Source organism: Poecilia mexicana, unplaced genomic scaffold, assembly GCF_051168715.1.
Source record: "Poecilia mexicana isolate PSO_F unplaced genomic scaffold, ASM5116871v1 scaffold_6, whole genome shotgun sequence".
NCBI lineage: Eukaryota > Metazoa > Chordata > Actinopteri > Cyprinodontiformes > Poeciliidae > Poecilia > Poecilia mexicana.
In genome coordinates, this window is record NW_028263375.1 from 23,061,086 (window position 1) to 23,069,483 (window position 8,398).

Consider the following 8,398-nt stretch of genomic DNA (forward strand, 5'->3'; position numbering starts at 1 on the left):
GAGATTTGTCCACTCACGAGTTTTGGAGAGATGAATGGTTGCCATGGGAGATTCAAGGATTTCGCAAACATGCATTAGAGCAGAGGTTTCCAAGCTGTGAGGCGTGCCCCTACCGGGGGCGCCGTGCCATTGCAGGGGAGGCACGGGAAGCCGTCTGGATGAAAAAAAAAAAAAAAAAAAAAAAAAAACAGAAAAAGAAAAAGCATGAACGCTGTATGCGGTGGGTTTTTACCTTAGAATGGCCAAGAATAATGACCAATGGTTATTCCTATGTCAATCTGATACAGTAGGGGCTTCCACACTTCCCATATCTGTGTCTTCTGCCACTTTTATCAGCAGTTAAAACTGTTTAATCCGTTGTAAACATGTCGTAACCTGGTTTTCCGAGCCGCCTTCAAACGCAACATGAGCGCTACGATGCTGCGTTGGGTTTACACCTGTGCAGCAGTGAAGGAGACCTGCTACTGCTCTGCAGAGCTACGCAGGTGTGTTACAATCATGGCAGCAAACCAGCAAAACGCAAAGAACTTTTCAGTTTTTCCCCCAAACTAACCGACTGAGTTGAGTAAAGCTGTTTAATGCAGGTAATGTTAGCTAAAAATGACTATCTAGCTAATTAACAAGTAGCTTGTTAACAAGTAGCTTGTAGGCTACTGGTGTTGTTGTCTATGTTCAGCTACGACTTATTTTGCCCCCCAAAAAGTTGATTCCCCCGTTGTTTGTCTGGAGCTGGGGCAGAGTACAAAGGGAGTCCTCTAAGAATCCACTCCCCCTTCACTCACACACATCGTTCAACCAGACAGCTATCTGTAAGCCATAAGACTTAGGGCCCAGAAATAGTTTGGAAACCACTGCATTAGAGAATCAAAAGAATAACATTACAACATGATATAAAACTCAAACAAGTTGATTTCACATAAAACTGCCCCTTTAAGTTGTACCTGTGGCCAAAGGAACTGCTGAAAATATTCAGTTCAACTTGTGCCACGTCAGTAAGTGATGACAACGTTCATTCCTGGTTCTTGTTCCTCTCGATCTCTCCGTGGCGTTGCTCTCCCCAAAAGGCTCCACTGCCATTGACTCAGCCTCAACGGATTTCAGCTCTTCCCTCTTTCCCTTCTTGCTCTCTCTCGCTCTCGCTGACCTTTTTTAGTGATGAAAGCGCTGATGTGATGAGGCTTTCATGAAAGAAATATTTGGACGGCTCACAAGCTGGAGCCTGTGCTTTGAAGCCCACAATGGTGGGTGCAGTGGCTGATGTTGACAGCAGCCACTGCACCAACTAATGAGGCAGCAGAGACGGCACTTCTTCTAAGTGTTTCTGTGATGCAACTTGGATGGCACCCAGCTAATGCCACCACAGCAACACTGCAAGGATGGCGCCTCTGAACGAACTGATTAGCCCTCCTAGAGAGTCACATCTCCAGCATGGACTTGCGCTCGATTGTCAAACATCGTAATAAATAACTCGACTAGACCGGTGAGCGATTTGTACAATGGTGAGAAATTTTCTCGAGTAATCTTGGTAAATCCCCGCGTGTTTGATTTACAGCTCTGAACATAAAGTTTCACTCTGGATTCCCTCTAAATAAAATATCTGAGGAAGGAAAGTGAAGTTACCGTTGCCTGTTGTTTCGACTTCCTGCAAGCAGTCCTGCTCTGCAGAGCTTGAACAAATTAAACACGGCCTACGGCCATTATAAATGCCAAGTCAGAACTGGAAAAGGGGATGTTTCAAAAAAAAAAAAAAAAAAAAAAAAACACCACCCAGAAAACCTGTCCTGTCTGCTAGCTCAGTGAAACTTGTGTATTTAATAATGTGCCAGCCACTGTAAAACTGACATTTCAGTACTGCATGTGGCATGGCTTCACATTTTGTTTGAGTTGTTAACTGGTTGGTAACAGATGCTGGAAATCTAATTCACTTAATTAATTGCAATATTTGCTGTAATCAGGGTGCCTGAGGCTTCCACAACTCAAATTTAACACCTTTTAAGATCTTAAGCCATTTCCACATGTGTAAAGTGAGAGGGTGACGTTAAAACTGGGGACCCAGCAAGCAGCAGCTTATTTGCATAACAGGTCCTTTCTCTTTGTGATAGGAGCTCAGAACTGACCAGGTGAATTCTCATTATCTACAAATGATTTTACACAAAAAAAATGTAATGAGCATGTTTTGTAAAGCCACAGACCTGTGTTAAATTATTCAAGGAAGCATAATAAGTCCCCTTTAAACCGTGCCTCTTTTCCAAATGACCAAACGTTTTATAGCTTCTAGCTTAAGTTTTAACCTCCCTGAAGGAAATTTATTACATTTGTGCCTAAAGTTGACACAATGTCCTGAGGCCTTAATAAAACGTCTGCAACTCGCTCTGGTTAAAATACCACAGGATTACTGGACCGCAGCACTATTTTAGACTGGTGCTGGGTTGGCCAAATCACATCCAGTTTTTTAACTAACATGCTGACTCTGGTGACAATCAAAGAGTCACACTGACACGAGGAGGTTCGTGGAGAAGCACACGCCATCTTTTAGGCTCAACCTTGTCACGAGCCATGAGACGAGCTCCTGTGTTGGTGATAACGGCAGACAGAAATACACAATTGCATATGTCCTCTTCAAATAAACCAACCCCCACTTCCCAGACTAATGTAACTGGGATCATTGCAGCAGGATTGCATAACCGTGTTTTGTTTAACGTTATTATTGGGTCGCATTCACCATCATTTATTCATGCTGTCTTTGCTATGTGAATGTCATAGTTCCAGATCTTCAACACTTCTGGGAGACAATTTTACTGAAATATTTGCTTTGTTTTTCATTATACCATGATGCTACAGATTCTGTAATAACATGTTGACCTTTAATTGTCAATAAAACGTGCATTACACAGTGCCTTATAAAAGTTTTAAGGGCTCTTCATGGTCAGGCTAATGAAAATCTTGTCATTTTGTTCTCAGCCTCATGTCGTCCACCCGTTCTTGTCACAACTCAACAAGCAAATTTTTCACACCAATCTCCATGCATAACTTATCGTGTGATTTTGGCAGCGGGACTGGTTTAGCAAAGAACATTCATGTGTTAGAACGGCCCATTCAAAGTCTAATTCACAATGTTTGGCTAGATGTGAAAACTGAGGTCTGAGGACGAAGTACTGCGAGTTCAATCTCAAAAAAATAAATTAACAACATTTGGAGTGATGATGATGCTCCAACCAGGTTTGATTTTTCTTTTTAGGCACCCTAAATGAACTCTCATACATAATCTATTGTTTGAAAAATGCCTTTTCAATGTTCTTTGCCTTCCTTGTCCAGCATTTTCCAGCCATAAAGTTAAGTTCTTTCAAAATGCACAAACCATTTAATTGTGCATTGCTGACCAAAAACATTCCTGTGTTGATTACTGTTCTGCCACACAGGCCAGCTGGAAAGTTTCCCTGATACGTCTGGCTCACAGAACAGATCAGCAGCCAAATAAAACATTGGTGGCATGGCAAGGTAAGGCCCTGAGAGACCATCCTCAGACTAAAGGGTCAAAGTTTGATTTGACTTGTTAACTTTAAGCCCACAGGTGGCTGGCTTTTAATATGGTCAGCGATTACAAACGCCAGATCATTTAAAACCAGGTGAGAGCATCACCAGAGTCCAGAAAGCTGACGAGAGTTATGAGAGAGACGTGGTTGGGCAAACAAATTATTTCTGACATTTTACTTTTTTTTTTCTTTGGTATTGTGTTTGCTGGCTCTGAGGGTGTTCTGTGGAGTTATTATGAATCTCTAGTTTTCTTCCCTGTCAGATAGAGCAGCTCTTCCAGTATGGTCTGAAAGGTAAACAGGACCCGGGGGGAGGGTTGGAACCTCAGGTCTGCACTTACTCTTCACTGTCAAAGTTAAGTGTTGGCTAATGGAGCCTGTCAGAAGCGCTGCAGCCTAAAACCACCTGCCTTGGGAGGCCTTATGTGCCGGTGTCAACCCACCATTGTAATACCCCCCTAGTCCGGCAGCGAGACTCAATACTGAGCTGTCACACATGATTTATACAATAAGTGGAGAGGAATAAATGCTAGAATTAATCTTAATTAGGCCAGGGTAATCCTAACGGAGTTTTTGCTAGCCGTGCTGCAAGAAGCAGCCTCTGAAATGAAAATGCTGCTGGGTTGAGACGGTCTCTATAGTAGCAGGTCTGCAACAACTTGGACCTCAGGTACGCCTGTAGCAGGTTTTCATTGCTCGAGAAGAAAAACAGGACTGGTTTTCTGTGACTGTCTTCGCAGTTGATGTTGGTGTTTGAATGTTTAATAGGAGATAAAAGGAAAAATTTAGCTCCTCTATGAGATATTCTTCATGTATTGGTTAAATCCCAACCAAGATTTAACATAATTCATTTTTGATCATGGCAAAAAGTTTTGAGACTCGACTAGAAAGTTAATTGTGCTGAGGAAAAATGGTAAACTGATACCAGAAAAGGCCAAAGGAGTAACTTAAAAACAAATGTGTTAATACTAATAGGAGTCTTTCAATCAAAGTTTAATAGATGTTTTAAAAATTGGGAGTGAAATCTAAAGTAAATGTTTTTTTTTATAATGCTTCAGACTATTGTTTATCTTAAATCAAAATTATCGTCAAAAATAATTCTTCAACAATTACACAAAATTCCAGTCTCATTGCCAGATTTTAATCAAAGAGCAATCCAAACCTTGTTGTGTTATAAGTGTGGGCACAATTAAAAATGTTATCTCAGTAAGTAAAGTTTTAGCAAATTTTCCTCTGATGTTGCTTTCTGCAAACTAAAAGATAAAAGTATGCAAATGGAAGAGGTATATTTTGAGAGTTTGGCCACATTAAAATACAGTTTATCCAAGCAAACACAACAGGATAACATTAGACAGATGTGAAAAAGTTAGGTGAGTGCCACTGTAGCTACCAGGTGATTACATGATGAGTATGCTAATCGACTAGTTTGTAACTATATCTACTGAAGTTTTGAAGTTATTGATAAGGAAAACTTACAAAACATTAAGCTGTACTTGTCAGAATAAATATTAGGGTTTTAATCATCCCGAAAATGTCTGGTACGGCACACGCTCACACAAGTACCGAACGAACCTGCAGTGTTTTATGATCGAACTCGTGCAGATTGTTTTCAACTCTGAGCTAAGTGCGCAATACATCATTTAACAGGCGACTTCAACAAGTGACATGAAAACAAAACAAAGAGGACTCTCATTTATCAGTGAATTGTTAATTAGGACATTAAGGTTTCTCATCCAGCTACAGCTTTATGTCAGGATACATACTGAACACACATTTTACTCAGCACTTTACTGAATTACTCACCTGAAGCAACATCAAAACTGAATGTAAACATTATTGGCATTGGAGAAAAATCAACTATTATCCAAATCCAGCTGGCTGGAGTACTGTGCTAGTAGGAAACGCTGCACAGCATATGAGATGTAACAACTCACAAGTCGGGGATTGCCCAATAGAGGTGCCTGTAGGATGAATTCAAGTAAATCTCTTTACACTGTGTTAACTAAATATTGAAACAACACAAAATGATTCAAACTTATTCCATTCTCAAATGTATGCAGGGCCTGGTTTTCTCGTGGCATCCGTTTATCCGTCCGTCCGTCCGTCCAGTTAGTGGCTAAACTTGCCTATTCTTTGTTAATAAATAAAATCAATTCTATAATGGGCACTTTTTATCTGTTACTCTTTTAATTTTTTACTCTATTCTCTAATCGATAGAAAAGAGCCGAAAATGTTATGAACCGTGTCTAAAAAACTAAAGTATGTACCGAACTGCACATCTCTGGCTTGCTGTCAAGTTTGTGAAAATCCAAAAAACGAAAGACACTGAACTTTCATTTTCAGGATTTTCTATTTTCACTTTTATGATGCAGAACAAAAATATTGAAAGAAACCAGTGTTGTACAGTCAATGTTCTGCCCATTCATCATCAACACAAATTTCTAGTATGTTCAGTCCATACAGATTATATACTGCTCAAAAAAATAAAGGGAACGTTTCACTTTAATTTTGTGTGTGGCTCCAAATCCAGTTCTGTACATTCAACTTTGTACAGAACAAAGTATTCAATGAGAATATTTCATCCATTCAGATCTAAGATGTGTTATTTGAGTGTTCCCTTTATTTTTTTGAGCAGTGTATTTAAATAAATTCATGTTTACAGTTCATCACATTCTAAATTAGTTTTTACATTTTCGGAGTACAGTTACATCCAATAAATTTTAATGCTGGCTACTATTTTGTTAAAAATTTTAATGCATGTCCTTTTTGCAGATTTGCTTTCATTTGAAGATCAAACGATAGTATATTCATAATGTCTCTGACCGAGTTCCCATGTTACATCGTAATTGCCCAACACATCCCTGTATGAAGCCATGAATCTATAAAACAGCATGTTTTCCTACATCCGGTTGATGGACACCAACACTAAGCTCCTGTTAGTTTTGGGCATCCATCTGATGTCGGAGCAAAGTTTCAGGTGAATTTCTTCACTTACAACTTAATCATTAACCTCCAACAGGGTACATCTGGCCATCTCGTTGTTGATTAAATCAAATGGTGTCAGTTCACCCTTCCACGTGAAAGTGAAACTCCACATAACCCCTCCGCCATGCGACATGAATCTGCAAGATGTGTCAAGAAAACTTTCAAAATGCTGTGCTCTCCCCAGATGGCACCGCCCGCCGTCAAAGTCAAATACGATGCATGTGGGATCTCAGCTGCGAGGACAAACAAAATATAAAATGCTCTCATGCTCATGCAAATATAGCTGCAGGCTTTGCTCGTCACGCACACTCAGCTGTGGTCACACACTCATACATCCATCCGTGAGCGTACAATCCCTTAATAGACTTTATCTTTGGATTCCTGAGTGGTTAGTTAGTATGAAGGCTTATCTGCCCTCTGAGGGCAAAGCCAGAGTGCGTGTGCAGAGGAAGGAGCCCTTTTCTTATCCCTCTGACTAATAACAAGCTCTGCTGAGTTTTCTTGTCCAGCACAGATTAGATCAAAAGCAAGGCCTGATGGGTTGTGTTGCCTGAGAGGTCCCAAGTCTTCTTTCTTTCTCATGGACAATATGACAATAAAGCTCTCCGCTTGAATCCGTGCTGCAGGAGCAAAGTGAGGGGGTACCGGGCAAGTCCGAGCGACTGCAGAGACAGAGGCAGGAAACGACCTAGGCCTTTGGAAGTTATTAAACCCATCAGCAGATACCGCTGTGTAAACATAAGTCATCCAGTCTGTTTTATTTGTTTTCATTTTTTCCTTTTTTTTAGTCTTAATCCATGTAGGATAACAGCTAAGTTAAAATATTAAAGCCAGAAATGCGCTCAATCTTTAATTTTTTAAACTCCAACATATTATGTTGCAATGCTGAAGTCGGTGACAGTAACACATAGAGAAGACAAAACATGTTTTAAAAGAAATTATATGTACAACAGTGTTTCTCCTCGTGCTTTTTATTTCAGTTTTTTAACGCTTTTGTATCTTTTGCTCGTCTTTGCACTGAGATTGATTCTTTTTATTTGAAATTGCTGTCAATGTGGCAGGGAAATGAGAACAGCAAAGAACTCCACACGTTCTGCAAAAAAATGGGAGTTTTTAAATTTTTTAACAATTGCCATCTCAACCTCTTAATTATTAAATGGTTGCAGTGAGTCACGAATAAGCTGTGCATAATGCAAACCTAAAGAAATGTTTCAGCAACGTGCTGCAGAACTAGAGAAATTTGACCCCATATCTGAACTCAAAGTATAATTTGTAAAACAATCAAAAACAGAGTTAGACTGTAATCAAATGAACTCAAAGGAAGTGTGAAGAGAGGGGAATACAAAAGTTTGCACTCCTTCCCTGGATTTCCTACGTTCTACTTAATATTTATGTACTACAGCAAAAGTAAAATGCTGAAAAAATTTTACTGTCAAGCTGGCAATGTTGTCCAATTAAAATCTAAAACAGTGGGGTTTGCAATCATATTCTGTTGCCTGCAGTCAGATATCCTGAAATAAATCTACAAATCCACCGGTTTTGTGACAGCCTCAGATATTTGTTAACACTGTCACTATAAGACATTACAGACATTATAATGAGAGGATAATCTGAGAAAATATTGAGCTCCTCTGCCTTTTTCCTGTCGTCCCACTGCCATCTGCAGAAATACACCACTCGGTCAGAAACAACCAATCAGAGCCAGGAGGACGGTCTGTCAATCACACTTCTGTTGACTTGTGTTTGTATTACATTTATTTTGTACATCTATGAACATGACCGGAAGATATCTTTGAATTAATGAGACTTGTTAAAGCGTTACAAGCTTAGGAACCTGGAAATCATCATTTGCAAGTTCAGTGCCTCCTAAAGGCTAATGT